The following is a 17,638-nucleotide window of genomic DNA, read 5'->3' on the forward strand; positions in this document are numbered from 1 at the left end:
TGTTTTGTAGTTTATGAGTTATTTAACTTAAACGCCCAATGCATTCTCTATGGCAATAGCACAAACTTTGGCATGCTACTAGTCCTACATACTTACACCTAGCAACCCCATTCTAGCCTACTTAGGTTCATCTTACGGTGGACATGTTTGCCTAAAAAGGAATCTTTGAAATGTTTCATAGTTTTAGAAATATAGTGCTTTCAAATTTGAGACATTTAACATGGGGCTCAATGGCAGCCTATAGGCACGTCAAAAGTCACTTTCACCTAGAAACTCCATTCACACTTTTTATTATTCAGCTTACTGTGGAGACACATGCTGGAACTTTTTTTTATTTTTATGTTTTGTAGTTTATGAGTTATTTAACTTAAACGCCCAATGCATTCTCTATGGCAATAGCACAAACTTTGGCATGCTACTAGTCCTACATACTTACACCTAGCAACCCCATTCTAGCCTACTTAGGTTCATCTTACGGTGGACATGTTTGCCTAAAAAGGAATCTTTGAAATGTTTCATAGTTTTAGAAATATAGTGCTTTCAAATTTGAGACATTTAACATGGGGCTCAATGGCAGCTCTATAGGCACGTCAAAAGTCACTTTCACCTAGAAACTCCATTCACACTTTTTATTATTCAGCTTACTGTGGAGACACATGCTGGAACTTTTTTTTATTTTTATGTTTTGTAGTTTATGAGTTATTTAACTTAAACGCCCAATGCATTCTCTATGGCAATAGCACAAACTTTGGCATGCTACTAGTCCTACATACTTACACCTAGCAACCCCATTCTAGCCTACTTAGGTTCATCTTACGGTGGACATGTTTGCCTAAAAAGGAATCTTTGAAATGTTTCATAGTTTTAGAAATATAGTGCTTTCAAATTTGAGACATTTAACATGGGGCTCAATGGCAGCTCTATAGGCACGTCAAAAGTCACTTTCACCTAGAAACTCCATTCACACTTTTTATTATTCAGCTTACTGTGGAGACACATGCTGGAACTTTTTTTTATTTTTATGTTTTGTAGTTTATGAGTTATTTAACTTAAACGCCCAATGCATTCTCTATGGCAATAGCACAAACTTTGGCATGCTACTAGTCCTACATACTTACACCTAGCAACCCCATTCTAGCCTACTTAGGTTCATCTTACGGTGGACATGTTTGCCTAAAAAGGAATCTTTGAAATGTTTCATAGTTTTAGAAATATAGTGCTTTCAAATTTGAGACATTTAACATGGGGCTCAATGGCAGCCTATAGGCACGTCAAAAGTCACTTTCACCTAGAAACTCCATTCACACTTTTTATTATTCAGCTTACTGTGGAGACACATGCTGGAACTTTTTTTTATTTTTATGTTTTGTAGTTTATGAGTTATTTAACTTAAACGCCCAATGCATTCTCTATGGCAATAGCACAAACTTTGGCATGCTACTAGTCCTACATACTTACACCTAGCAACCCCATTCTAGCCTACTTAGGTTCATCTTACGGTGGACATGTTTGCCTAAAAAGGAATCTTTGAAATGTTTCATAGTTTTAGAAATATAGTGCTTTCAAATTTGAGACATTTAACATGGGGCTCAATGGCAGCTCTATAGGCACGTCAAAAGTCACTTTCACCTAGAAACTCCATTCACACTTTTTATTATTCAGCTTACTGTGGAGACACATGCTGGAACTTTTTTTTATTTTTATGTTTTGTAGTTTATGAGTTATTTAACTTAAACGCCCAATGCATTCTCTATGGCAATAGCACAAACTTTGGCATGCTACTAGTCCTACATACTTACACCTAGCAACCCCATTCTAGCCTACTTAGGTTCATCTTACGGTGGACATGTTTGCCTAAAAAGGAATCTTTGAAATGTTTCATAGTTTTAGAAATATAGTGCTTTCAAATTTGAGACATTTAACATGGGGCTCAATGGCAGCTCTATAGGCACGTCAAAAGTCACTTTCACCTAGAAACTCCATTCACACTTTTTATTATTCAGCTTACTGTGGAGACACATGCTGGAACTTTTTTTTATTTTTATGTTTTGTAGTTTATGAGTTATTTAACTTAAACGCCCAATGCATTCTCTATGGCAATAGCACAAACTTTGGCATGCTACTAGTCCTACATACTTACACCTAGCAACCCCATTCTAGCCTACTTAGGTTCATCTTACGGTGGACATGTTTGCCTAAAAAGGAATCTTTGAAATGTTTCATAGTTTTAGAAATATAGTGCTTTCAAATTTGAGACATTTAACATGGGGCTCAATGGCAGCTCTATAGGCACGTCAAAAGTCACTTTCACCTAGAAACTCCATTCACACTTTTTATTATTCAGCTTACTGTGGAGACACATGCTGGAACTTTTTTTTATTTTTATGTTTTGTAGTTTATGAGTTATTTAACTTAAACGCCCAATGCATTCTCTATGGCAATAGCACAAACTTTGGCATGCTACTAGTCCTACATACTTACACCTAGCAACCCCATTCTAGCCTACTTAGGTTCATCTTACGGTGGACATGTTTGCCTAAAAAGGAATCTTTGAAATGTTTCATAGTTTTAGAAATATAGTGCTTTCAAATTTGAGACATTTAACATGGGGCTCAATGGCAGCTCTATAGGCACGTCAAAAGTCACTTTCACCTAGAAACTCCATTCACACTTTTTATTATTCAGCTTACTGTGGAGACACATGCTGGAACTTTTTTTTATTTTTATGTTTTGTAGTTTATGAGTTATTTAACTTAAACGCCCAATGCATTCTCTATGGCAATAGCACAAACTTTGGCATGCTACTAGTCCTACATACTTACACCTAGCAACCCCATTCTAGCCTACTTAGGTTCATCTTACGGTGGACATGTTTGCCTAAAAAGGAAACATTCTTTTTTCAAAAATTAAAAAAACGATGGGCTATAACCCATGTTTTTTTTGCATTTTTCTCAAATCCTCAAAAATGATGAAAAACGGCGTGCTATAGTATGCCGTACGGTATGGGCCATAGCCCATGTTCAAAAATGATGAAAAACGAGGTTAATATATTTCTTAAAAATGTAAAAAACGATGGGCTATAACCCTTTTTTTTTTTTTTTTTTTTTTGCATTTTTTTTAAATCCTCAAAAATGATCAAAAACGGCGTGCTATAGTATGCCGTACGGTATGGGCCATAGCCCATGTTCAAAAATGATGAAAAACGAGGTTAATATTTTTTTCAAAAAATTAAAAAACGATGGGCTATAACCCATGTTTTTTTTTTTTTCATTTTTCTCAAATCCTCAAAAATGATGAAAAACGGCGTGCTATAGTATGCCGTACGGTATGGGCTATAGCCCATGTTCAAAAATGATGAAAAACGAGGTTAATATTTTTTTCAAAAATTTAAAAAACGATGGGCTATAACCCATGTTTTTTTTTTTTTGCACTTTTTTCAAATCCTCAAAAATGATGAAAAACGGCGTGCTATAGTATGTCGTACGGTATGGGCTATAGCCCATGTTCAAAAATGATGAAAAACGAGGTTAATTTTTTTTTAATAAAAAAAAGAAATGATGGGCTATAACCCATGTTTTGTTTTTTTTTTCATTTTTTTCAAATCCTCAAAAATGATGAAAAACGGCGTGCTATAGTATGTCGTACGGTATGGGCTATAGCCCATGTTCAAAAATGATGAAAAACGAGGTTAATATTTTTTTCAAAAATTTTAAAAACGATGGGCTATAACCCATGTTTTTTTTTTTTTCATTTTTCTCAAATCCACAAAAATGTAGAAAAACGGCGTGCTATAGTATGCCGTACGGTATGGGCTATAGCCCATGTTCAAAAATGATGAAAAACGAGGTTACATTCTTTTTTCAAAAATTAAAAAAACGATGGGCTATAACCCATGTTTTTTTTTTTTTCATTTTTCTCAAATCCTCAAAAATGATCAAAAACGGCGTGCTATAGTATGCCGTACGGTATGGGCTATAGCCCATGTTCAAAAATGATGAAAAACGAGGTTACATTCTTTTTTCAAAAATTAAAAAAACGATGGGCTATAACCCATGTTTTTTTTTTTTCATTTTTCTCAAATCCTCAAAAATGATGAAAAACGGCGTGCTATAGTATGTCGTACGGTATGGGCTATAGCCCATGTTCAAAAATGATGAAAAACGAGGTTAATATTTTTTTCAAAATTTTTAAAAACGATGGGCTATAACCCATGTTTTTTTTTTTTTCATTTTTCTCAAATCCACAAAAATGTAGAAAAACGGCGTGCTATAGTATGCCGTACGGTATGGGCTATAGCCCATGTTCAAAAATGATGAAAAACGAGGTTACATTCTTTTTTCAAAAATTAAAAAAATGATGGGCTATAACCCATGTTTTTTTTTTTTGCATTTTTTTCAAATCCTCAAAAATGATCAAAAACGGCGTGCTATAGTATGCCGTACGGTATGGGCCATAGCCCATGTTCAAAAATGATGAAAAACGAGGTTAATATTTTTTTCAAAAAATTAAAAAACGATGGGCTATAACCCATGTTTTTTTTTTTTTCATTTTTCTCAAATCCTCAAAAATGATGAAAAACGGCGTGCTATAGTATGCCGTACGGTATGGGCTATAGCCCATGTTCAAAAATGATGAAAAACGAGGTTAATATTTTTTTCAAAAATTAAAAAAACGATGGGCTATAACCCATGTTTGTTTTTTTTTGCACTTTTTTCAAATCCTCAAAAATGATGAAAAACGGCGTGCTATAGTATGTCGTACGGTATGGGCTATAGCCCATGTTCAAAAATGATGAAAAACGAGGTTAATTTTTTTTTAATAAAAAAAAGAAATGATGGGCTATAACCCATGTTTTGTTTTTTTTTCATTTTTTTCAAATCCTCAAAAATGATGAAAAACGGCGTGCTATAGTATGTCGTACGGTATGGGCTATAGCCCATGTTAAAAAATGATGAAAAACGAGGTTAATATTTTTTTCAAAAATTTTAAAAACGATGGGCTATAACCCATGTTTTTTTTTTTTCATTTTTCTCAAATCCACAAAAATGTAGAAAAACGGCGTGCTATAGTATGCCGTACGGTATGGGCTATAGCCCATGTTCAAAAATGATGAAAAACGAGGTTACATTCTTTTTTCAAAAATTAAAAAAACGATGGGCTATAACCCATGTTTTTTTTTTTGCATTTTTCTCAAATCCTCAAAAATGATGAAAAACGGCGTGCTATAGTATGCCGTACGGTATGGGTGTTGCGGAGGATGAGAGATTCCTCTCATCCTCCGCAACACCCATTCTCATACACCCCAATGCATTCTCTATGGCAATAGCACAAACTTTGGCATGCTACTAGGCCTACGTACTTACACCTAGCAACCCCATTCTAGCCTACTTAGGTTCATCTTACGGTGGACATGTTTGCCTGAAAAGGAATCTTTGAAATGTTTCATAGTTTTAGAAATATAGTGCTTTCAAATTTGAGACATTTAACATGGGGCTCAATGGCAGCTCTATAGGCACGTCAAAAGTCACTTTCACCTAGAAACTCCATTCACACTTTTTATTATTCAGCTTACTGTGGAGACACATGCTGGAACTTTTTTTTATTTTTATGTTTTGTAGTTTATGAGTTATTTAACTTAAACGCCCAATGCATTCTCTATGGCAATAGCACAAACTTTGGCATGCTACTAGTCCTACATACTTACACCTAGCAACCCCATTCTAGCCTACTTAGGTTCATCTTACGGTGGACATGTTTGCCTAAAAAGGAATCTTTGAAATGTTTCATAGTTTTAGAAATATAGTGCTTTCAAATTTGAGACATTTAACATGGGGCTCAATGGCAGCTCTATAGGCACGTCAAAAGTCACTTTCACCTAGAAACTCCATTCACACTTTTTATTATTCAGCTTACTGTGGAGACACATGCTGGAACTTTTTTTTATTTTTATGTTTTGTAGTTTATGAGTTATTTAACTTAAACGCCCAATCCATTCTCTATGGCAATAGCACAAACTTTGGCATGCTACTAGTCCTACATACTTACACCTAGCAACCCCATTCTAGCCTACTTAGGTTCATCTTACGGTGGACATGTTTGCCTAAAAAGGAATCTTTGAAATGTTTCATAGTTTTAGAAATATAGTGCTTTCAAATTTGAGACATTTAACATGGGGCTCAATGGCAGCTCTATAGGCACGTCAAAAGTCACTTTCACCTAGAAACTCCATTCACACTTTTTATTATTCAGCTTACTGTGGAGACACATGCTGGAACTTTTTTTTATTTTTATGTTTTGTAGTTTATGAGTTATTTAACTTAAACGCCCAATGCATTCTCTATGGCAATAGCACAAACTTTGGCATGCTACTAGTCCTACATACTTACACCTAGCAACCCCATTCTAGCCTACTTAGGTTCATCTTACGGTGGACATGTTTGCCTAAAAAGGAATCTTTGAAATGTTTCATAGTTTTAGAAATATAGTGCTTTCAAATTTGAGACATTTAACATGGGGCTCAATGGCAGCTCTATAGGCACGTCAAAAGTCACTTTCACCTAGAAACTCCATTCACACTTTTTATTATTCAGCTTACTGTGGAGACACATGCTGGAACTTTTTTTTATTTTTATGTTTTGTAGTTTATGAGTTATTTAACTTAAACGCCCAATGCATTCTCTATGGCAATAGCACAAACTTTGGCATGCTACTAGTCCTACATACTTACACCTAGCAACCCCATTCTAGCCTACTTAGGTTCATCTTACGGTGGACATGTTTGCCTAAAAAGGAATCTTTGAAATGTTTCATAGTTTTAGAAATATAGTGCTTTCAAATTTGAGACATTTAACATGGGGCTCAATGGCAGCTCTATAGGCACGTCAAAAGTCACTTTCACCTAGAAACTCCATTCACACTTTTTATTATTCAGCTTACTGTGGAGACACATGCTGGAACTTTTTTTTTTTTTATGTTTTGTAGTTTATGAGTTATTTAACTTAAACGCCCAATGCATTCTCTATGGCAATAGCACAAACTTTGGCATGCTACTAGTCCTACATACTTACACCTAGCAACCCCATTCTAGCCTACTTAGGTTCATCTTACGGTGGACATGTTTGCCTAAAAAGGAATCTTTGAAATGTTTCATAGTTTTAGAAATATAGTGCTTTCAAATTTGAGACATTTAACATGGGGCTCAATGGCAGCTCTATAGGCACGTCAAAAGTCACTTTCACCTAGAAACTCCATTCACACTTTTTATTATTCAGCTTACTGTGGAGACACATGCTGGAACTTTTTTTTATTTTTATGTTTTGTAGTTTATGAGTTATTTAACTTAAACGCCCAATGCATTCTCTATGGCAATAGCACAAACTTTGGCATGCTACTAGTCCTACATACTTACACCTAGCAACCCCATTCTAGCCTACTTAGGTTCATCTTACGGTGGACATGTTTGCCTAAAAAGGAAACATTCTTTTTTCAAAAATTAAAAAAACGATGGGCTATAACCCATGTTTTTTTTTTGCATTTTTCTCAAATCCTCAAAAATGATGAAAAACGGCGTGCTATAGTATGCCGTACGGTATGGGCCATAGCCCATGTTCAAAAATGATGAAAAACGAGGTTAATATTTTTTTCAAAAATTTTAAAAACGATGGGCTATAACCCATGTTTTTTTTTTTTCATTTTTCTCAAATCCACAAAAATGTAGAAAAACGGCGTGCTATAGTATGCCGTACGGTATGGGCTATAGCCCATGTTCAAAAATGATGAAAAACGAGGTTACATTATTTTTTCAAAAATTAAAAAAACGATGGGCTATAACCCATGTGTTTTTTTTTTTCATTTTTCTCAAATCCTCAAAAATGATCAAAAACGGCGTGCTATAGTATGCCGTACGGTATGGGCTATAGCCCATGTTCAAAAATGATGAAAAACGAGGTTACATTCTTTTTTCAAAAATTAAAAAAACGATGGGCTATAACCCATGTTTTTTTTTTTTCATTTTTCTCAAATCCTTTGGCATGCTACTAGTCCTACATACTTACACCTAGCAACCCCATTCTAGCCTACTTAGGTTCATCTTACGGTGGACATGTTTGCCTAAAAAGGAAACATTCTTTTTTCAAAAATTAAAAAAACGATGGGCTATAACCCATGTTTTTTTTTTGCATTTTTCTCAAATCCTCAAAAATGATGAAAAACGGCGTGCTATAGTATGCCGTACGGTATGGGCCATAGCCCATGTTCAAAAATGATGAAAAACGAGGTTAATATTTTTTTCAAAAATTTTAAAAACGATGGGCTATAACCCATGTTTTTTTTTTTTCATTTTTCTCAAATCCACAAAAATGTAGAAAAACGGCGTGCTATAGTATGCCGTACGGTATGGGCTATAGCCCATGTTCAAAAATGATGAAAAACGAGGTTACATTATTTTTTCAAAAATTAAAAAAACGATGGGCTATAACCCATGTGTTTTTTTTTTTCATTTTTCTCAAATCCTCAAAAATGATCAAAAACGGCGTGCTATAGTATGCCGTACGGTATGGGCTATAGCCCATGTTCAAAAATGATGAAAAACGAGGTTACATTCTTTTTTCAAAAATTAAAAAAACGATGGGCTATAACCCATGTTTTTTTTTTTTCATTTTTCTCAAATCCTCAAAAATGATGAAAAACGGCGTGCTATAGTATGCCGTACGGTATGGGCTATAGCCCATGTTCAAAAATGATGAAAAACGAGGTTAATATTTTTTTCAAAATTTTTAAAAACGATGGGCTATAACCCATGTTTTTTTTTTTTTCATTTTTCTCAAATCCACAAAAATGTAGAAAAACGGCGTGCTATAGTATGCCGTACGGTATGGGCCATAGCCCATGTTCAAAAATGATGAAAAACGAGGTTAATATTTTTTTCAAAAAATTAAAAAACGATGGGCTATAACCCATGTTTTTTTTTTTTTCATTTTTCTCAAATCCTCAAAAATGATGAAAAACGGCGTGCTATAGTATGCCGTACGGTATGGGCTATAGCCCATGTTCAAAAATGATGAAAAACGAGGTTAATATTTTTTTCAAAAATTAAAAAAACGATGGGCTATAACCCATGTTTGTTTTTTTTTGCACTTTTTTCAAATCCTCAAAAATGATGAAAAACGGCGTGCTATAGTATGTCGTACGGTATGGGCTATAGCCCATGTTCAAAAATGATGAAAAACGAGGTTAATTTTTTTTTAATAAAAAAAAGAAATGATGGGCTATAACCCATGTTTTGTTTTTTTTTCATTTTTTTCAAATCCTCAAAAATGATGAAAAACGGCGTGCTATAGTATGTCGTACGGTATGGGCTATAGCCCATGTTCAAAAATGATGAAAAACGAGGTTAATATTTTTTTCAAAAATTTTAAAAACGATGGGATATAACCCATGTTTTTTTTTTTTCATTTTTCTCAAATCCACAAAAATGTAGAAAAACGGCGTGCTATAGTATGCCGTACGGTATGGGCTATAGCCCATGTTCAAAAATGATGAAAAACGAGGTTACATTCTTTTTTCAAAAATTAAAAAAACGATGGGCTATAACCCATGTTTTTTTTTTTTCATTTTTCTCAAATCCTCAAAAATGATGAAAAACGGCGTGCTATAGTATGCCGTACGGTATGGGCTATAGCCCATGTTCAAAAATGATGAAAAACGAGGTTACATTCTTTTTTCAAAAATTTAAAAAACGATGGGCTATAACCCATGTTTTTTTTTTTGCATTTTTCTCAAATCCTCAAAAATGATGAAAAACGGCGTGCTATAGTATGCCGTACGGTATGGGTGTTGCGGAGGATGAGAGATTCCTCTCATCCTCCGCAACACCCATTCTCATACACCCCAATGCATTCTCTATGGCAATAGCACAAACTTTGGCATGCTACTAGGCCTACGTACTTACACCTAGCAACCCCATTCTAGCCTACTTAGGTTCATCTTACGGTGGACATGTTTGCCTGAAAAGGAATCTTTGAAATGTTTCATAGTTTTAGAAATATAGTGCTTTCAAATTTGAGACATTTAACATGGGGCTCAATGGCAGCTCTATAGGCACGTCAAAAGTCACTTTCACCTAGAAACTCCATTCACACTTTTTATTATTCAGCTTACTGTGGAGACACATGCTGGAACTTTTTTTTATTTTTATGTTTTGTAGTTTATGAGTTATTTAACTTAAACGCCCAATGCATTCTCTATGGCAATAGCACAAACTTTGGCATGCTACTAGTCCTACATACTTACACCTAGCAACCCCATTCTAGCCTACTTAGGTTCATCTTACGGTGGACATGTTTGCCTAAAAAGGAATCTTTGAAATGTTTCATAGTTTTAGAAATATAGTGCTTTCAAATTTGAGACATTTAACATGGGGCTCAATGGCAGCCTATAGGCACGTCAAAAGTCACTTTCACCTAGAAACTCCATTCACACTTTTTATTATTCAGCTTACTGTGGAGACACATGCTGGAACTTTTTTTTATTTTTATGTTTTGTAGTTTATGAGTTATTTAACTTAAACGCCCAATCCATTCTCTATGGCAATAGCACAAACTTTGGCATGCTACTAGTCCTACATACTTACACCTAGCAACCCCATTCTAGCCTACTTAGGTTCATCTTACGGTGGACATGTTTGCCTAAAAAGGAATCTTTGAAATGTTTCATAGTTTTAGAAATATAGTGCTTTCAAATTTGAGACATTTAACATGGGGCTCAATGGCAGCTCTATAGGCACGTCAAAAGTCACTTTCACCTAGAAACTCCATTCACACTTTTTATTATTCAGCTTACTGTGGAGACACATGCTGGAACTTTTTTTTATTTTTATGTTTTGTAGTTTATGAGTTATTTAACTTAAACGCCCAATGCATTCTCTATGGCAATAGCACAAACTTTGGCATGCTACTAGTCCTACATACTTACACCTAGCAACCCCATTCTAGCCTACTTAGGTTCATCTTACGGTGGACATGTTTGCCTAAAAAGGAATCTTTGAAATGTTTCATAGTTTTAGAAATATAGTGCTTTCAAATTTGAGACATTTAACATGGGGCTCAATGGCAGCTCTATAGGCACGTCAAAAGTCACTTTCACCTAGAAACTCCATTCACACTTTTTATTATTCAGCTTACTGTGGAGACACATGCTGGAACTTTTTTTTATTTTTATGTTTTGTAGTTTATGAGTTATTTAACTTAAACGCCCAATGCATTCTCTATGGCAATAGCACAAACTTTGGCATGCTACTAGTCCTACATACTTACACCTAGCAACCCCATTCTAGCCTACTTAGGTTCATCTTACGGTGGACATGTTTGCCTAAAAAGGAATCTTTGAAATGTTTCATAGTTTTAGAAATATAGTGCTTTCAAATTTGAGACATTTAACATGGGGCTCAATGGCAGCTCTATAGGCACGTCAAAAGTCACTTTCACCTAGAAACTCCATTCACACTTTTTATTATTCAGCTTACTGTGGAGACACATGCTGGAACTTTTTTTTATTTTTATGTTTTGTAGTTTATGAGTTATTTAACTTAAACGCCCAATGCATTCTCTATGGCAATAGCACAAACTTTGGCATGCTACTAGTCCTACATACTTACACCTAGCAACCCCATTCTAGCCTACTTAGGTTCATCTTACGGTGGACATGTTTGCCTAAAAAGGAAACATTCTTTTTTCAAAAATTAAAAAAACGATGGGCTATAACCCATGTTTTTTTTTTGCATTTTTCTCAAATCCTCAAAAATGATGAAAAACGGCGTGCTATAGTATGCCGTACGGTATGGGCCATAGCCCATGTTCAAAAATGATGAAAAACGAGGTTAATATTTTTTTCAAAAAATTAAAAAACGATGGGCTATAACCCATGTTTTTTTTTTTTTCATTTTTCTCAAATCCTCAAAAATGATGAAAAACGGCGTGCTATAGTATGCCGTACGGTATGGGCTATAGCCCATGTTCAAAAATGATGAAAAACGAGGTTAATATTTTTTTCAGAAATTTAAAAAACGATGGGCTATAACCCATGTTTTTTTTTTTTTGCACTTTTTTCAAATCCTCAAAAATGATGAAAAACGGCGTGCTATAGTATGTCGTACGGTATGGGCTATAGCCCATGTTCAAAAATGATGAAAAACGAGGTTAATTTTTTTTTAATAAAAAAAAGAAATGATGGGCTATAACCCATGTTTTTTCTTTTTTTCACTTTTTTTCAAATCCTCAAAAATGATGAAAAACGGCGTGCTATAGTATGTCGTACGGTATGGGCTATAGCCCATGTTCAAAAATGATGAAAAACGAGGTTAATATTTTTTTCAAAATTTTTAAAAACGATGGGCTATAACCCATGTTTTTTTTTTTCATTTTTCTCAAATCCACAAAAATGTAGAAAAACGGCTTGCTATAGTATGCCGTACGGTATGGGCTATAGCCCATGTTCAAAAATGATGAAAAACGAGGTTACATTCTTTTTTCAAAAATTAAAAAAACGATGGGCTATAACCCATGTTTTTTTTTTTTCATTTTTCTCAAATCCTCAAAAATGATGAAAAACGGCGTGCTATAGTATGCCGTACGCCGTACGGCATACTATAGCACGCCGTTTTTCATCATTTTTGAACATGGGCTATAGCCCATACCGTACGGCGTACGGTATGGGCTATAGCCCATGTTCAAAAATGATGAAAAACGAGGTTACATTCTTTTTTCAAAAATTAAAAAAACGATGGGCTATAACCCATGTTTTTTTTTTTTCATTTTTCTCAAATCCTCAAAAATGATGAAAAACGGCGTGCTATAGTATGCCGTACGGTATGGGCTATAGCCCATGTTCAAAAATGATGAAAAACGAGGTTACATTCTTTTTTCAAAAATTAAAAAAACGATGGGCTATAACCCATGTTTTTTTTGTTTTTTTTTGCATTTTTTTTAAATCCTCAAAAATGATGAAAAACGGCGTGCTATAGTATGCCGTACGGTATGGGCTATAGCCCATGTTCAAAAATGATGAAAAACGAGGTTAATATTTTTTTCAGAAATTTAAAAAACGATGGGCTATAACCCATGTTTTTTTTTTTGTTTTTTTTTCTCAAATCCTCAAAAATGATGAAAAACGGCGTGCTATTTAGTATGCCGTACGGTATGGGCTATAGCCCATGTTCAAAAATGATGAAAAACGAGTTAATATTTTTTTCAAAAATTAAAAAAACGATGGGCTATAACCCATGTTTTTTTTTTTTTCATTTTTCTCAAATCCTCAAAAATGATGAAAAACGGCGTGCTATAGTATGCCGTACGGTATGGGCTATAGCCCATGTTCAAAAATGATGAAAAACGAGGTTAATACTTTTTTCAAAGATTTAAAAAACGATGGGCTATAACCCATGTTTTTTTTTTTTTTCATTTTTCTCAAATCCTCAAAAATGATGAAAAACGGCGTGCTATAGTATGCCGTACGGTATGGGCTATAGCCCATGTTCAAAAATGATAAAAAACAAGGTTACATTCTTTTTTCAAGAATTAAAAAAACGATGGGCTATAACCCATGTTTTTTTTTTTGCATTTTTTTCAAATCCTCAAAAATGATGAAAAACGGCGTGCTATATAGTATGCCGTACGGTATGGGCTATAGCCCATGTTCAAAAATGATGAAAAACGAGGTTAATATTTTTTTCAAAAATTAAAAAAACGATGGGCTATAACCCATGTTTTTTTTTTTTTGCATTTTTCTCAAATCCTCAAAAATGATGAAAAACGGCGTGCTATAGTATGCCGTACGGTATGGGTGTTGCGGAGGATGAGAGATTCCTCTCATCCTCCGCAACACCCATTCTCATACACCCCAATGCATTCTCTATGGCAATAGCACAAACTTTGGCATGCTACTAGGCCTACATACTTACACCTAGCAACCCCATTCTAGCCTACTTAGGTTCATCTTACGGTGGACATGTTTGCCTGAAAAGGAATCTTTGAAATGTTTCATAGTTTTAGAAATATAGTGCTTTCAAATTTGAGACATTTAACATGGGGCTCAATGGCAGCTCTATAGGCACGTCAAAAGTCACTTTCACCTAGAAACTCCATTCACACTTTTTATTATTCAGCTTACTGTGGAGACACATGCTGGAACTTTTTTTTATTTTTATGTTTTGTAGTTTATGAGTTATTTAACTTAAACGCCCAATGCATTCTCTATGGCAATAGCACAAACTTTGGCATGCTACTAGTCCTACATACTTACACCTAGCAACCCCATTCTAGCCTACTTAGGTTCATCTTACGGTGGACATGTTTGCCTAAAAAGGAATCTTTGAAATGTTTCATAGTTTTAGAAATATAGTGCTTTCAAATTTGAGACATTTAACATGGGGCTCAATGGCAGCTCTATAGGCACGTCAAAAGTCACTTTCACCTAGAAACTCCATTCACACTTTTTATTATTCAGCTTACTGTGGAGACACATGCTGGAACTTTTTTTTATTTTTATGTTTTGTAGTTTATGAGTTATTTAACTTAAACGCCCAATGCATTCTCTATGGCAATAGCACAAACTTTGGCATGCTACTAGTCCTAAATACTTACACCTAGCAACCCCATTCTAGCCTACTTAGGTTCATCTTACGGTGGACATGTTTGCCTAAAAAGGAATCTTTGAAATGTTTCATAGTTTTAGAAATATAGTGCTTTCAAATTTGAGACATTTAACATGGGGCTCAATGGCAGCTCTATAGGCACGTCAAAAGTCACTTTCACCTAGAAACTCCATTCACACTTTTTATTATTCAGCTTACTGTGGAGACACATGCTGGAACTTTTTTTTATTTTTATGTTTTGTAGTTTATGAGTTATTTAACTTAAACGCCCAATGCATTCTCTATGGCAATAGCACAAACTTTGGCATGCTACTAGTCCTACATACTTACACCTAGCAACCCCATTCTAGCCTACTTAGGTTCATCTTACGGTGGACATGTTTGCCTAAAAAGGAATCTTTGAAATGTTTCATAGTTTTAGAAATATAGTGCTTTCAAATTTGAGACATTTAACATGGGGCTCAATGGCAGCTCTATAGGCACGTCAAAAGTCACTTTCACCTAGAAACTCCATTCACACTTTTTATTATTCAGCTTACTGTGGAGACACATGCTGGAACTTTTTTTTATTTTTATGTTTTGTAGTTTATGAGTTATTTAACTTAAACGCCCAATGCATTCTCTATGGCAATAGCACAAACTTTGGCATGCTACTAGTCCTACATACTTACACCTAGCAACCCCATTCTAGCCTATAGGTTCATCTTACGGTGGACATGTTTGCCTAAAAAGGAATCTTTGAAATGTTTCATAGTTTTAGAAATATAGTGCTTTCAAATTTGAGACATTTAACATGGGGCTCAATGGCAGCTCTATAGGCACGTCAAAAGTCACTTTCACCTAGAAACTCCATTCACACTTTTTATTATTCAGCTTACTGTGGAGACACATGCTGGAACTTTTTTTTATTTTTATGTTTTGTAGTTTATGAGTTATTTAACTTAAACGCCCAATGCATTCTCTATGGCAATAGCACAAACTTTGGCATGCTACTAGTCCTACATACTTACACCTAGCAACCCCATTCTAGCCTACTTAGGTTCATCTTACGGTGGACATGTTTGCCTAAAAAGGAATCTTTGAAATGTTTCATAGTTTTAGAAATATAGTGCTTTCAAATTTGAGACATTTAACATGGGGCTCAATGGCAGCTCTATAGGCACGTCAAAAGTCACTTTCACCTAGAAACTCCATTCACACTTTTTATTATTCAGCTTACTGTGGAGACACATGCTGGAACTTTTTTTTATTTTTATGTTTTGTAGTTTATGAGTTATTTAACTTAAACGCCCAATGCATTCTCTATGGCAATAGCACAAACTTTGGCATGCTACTAGTCCTACATACTTACACCTAGCAACCCCATTCTAGCCTACTTAGGTTCATCTTACGGTGGACATGTTTGCCTAAAAAGGAAACATTCTTTTTTCAAAAATTAAAAAAACGATGGGCTATAACCCATGTTTTTTTTTTGCATTTTTCTCAAATCCTCAAAAATGATGAAAAACGGCGTGCTATAGTATGCCGTACGGTATGGGCCATAGCCCATGTTCAAAAATGATGAAAAACGAGGTTAATATATTTCTTAAAAATTTAAAAAACGATGGGCTATAACCCTTTTTTTTTTTTTTTTTTGCATTTTTTTTAAATCCTCAAAAATGATCAAAAACGGCGTGCTATAGTATGCCGTACGGTATGGGCCATAGCCCATGTTCAAAAATGATGAAAAACGAGGTTAATATTTTTTTCAAAAAATTAAAAAACGATGGGCTATAACCCATGTTTTTTTTTTTTTCATTTTTCTCAAATCCTCAAAAATGATGAAAAACGGCGTGCTATAGTATGCCGTACGGTATGGGCTATAGCCCATGTTCAAAAATGATGAAAAACGAGGTTAATATTTTTTTCAAAAATGTAAAAAACGATGGGCTATAACCCATGTTTTTTTTTTTTTGCACTTTTTTCAAATCCTCAAAAATGATGAAAAACGGCGTGCTATAGTATGTCGTACGGTATGGGCTATAGCCCATGTTCAAAAATGATGAAAAACGAGGTTAATTTTTTTTTAATAAAAAAAAGAAATGATGGGCTATAACCCATGTTTTTTTTTTTTTTCATTTTTTTCAAATCCTCAAAAATGATGAAAAACGGCGTGCTATAGTATGTCGTACGGTATGGGCTATAGCCCATGTTCAAAAATGATGAAAAACGAGGTTAATATTTTTTTCAAAAATTTTAAAAACGATGGGCTATAACCCATGTTTTTTTTTTTTCATTTTTCTCAAGTCCTCAAAAATGATGAAAAACGGCGTGCTATAGTATGCCGTACGGTATGGGCTATAGCCCATGTTCAAAAATGATGAAAAACGAGGTTACATTCTTTTTTCAAAAATAAAAAAAACGATGGGCTATAACCCATGTTTTTTTTTTTTCATTTTTCTCAAATCCTCAAAAATGATGAAAAACGGCGTGCTATAGTATGCCGTACGGTATGGGCTATAGCCCATGTTCAAAAATGATGAAAAACGAGGTTACATTCTTTTTTCAAAAATTAAAAAAACGATGGGCTATAACCCATGTTTTTTTTGTTTTTTTTGTATTTTTTTTTAATCCTCAAAAATGATGAAAAACGGCGTGTTATAGTATGCCGTACGGTATGGGCTATAGCCCATGTTCAAAAATGATGAAAAACGAGGTTAATATTTTTTTCAAAAATTTAAAAAACGATGGGCTATAACCCATGTTTTTTTTTTTGTTTTTTTTTCTCAAATCCTCAAAAATGATGAAAAACGGCGTGCTATTTAGTATGTCGTACGGTATGGGCTATAGCCCATGTTCAAAAATGATGAAAAACGAGGTAAATTTTTTTTTAATAAAAAAAAGAAATGATGGGCTATAACCCATGTTTTTTTTTTTTTCTTTTTTTTCAAATCCTCAAAAATGATGAAAAACGGCGTGCTATAGTATGTCGTACGGTATGGGCTATAGCCC

This window comes from Protomyctophum parallelum (genome assembly GCF_964188405.1).
Source record: "Protomyctophum parallelum genome assembly, chromosome: 14".
Taxonomy (NCBI): domain Eukaryota; kingdom Metazoa; phylum Chordata; class Actinopteri; order Myctophiformes; family Myctophidae; genus Protomyctophum; species Protomyctophum parallelum.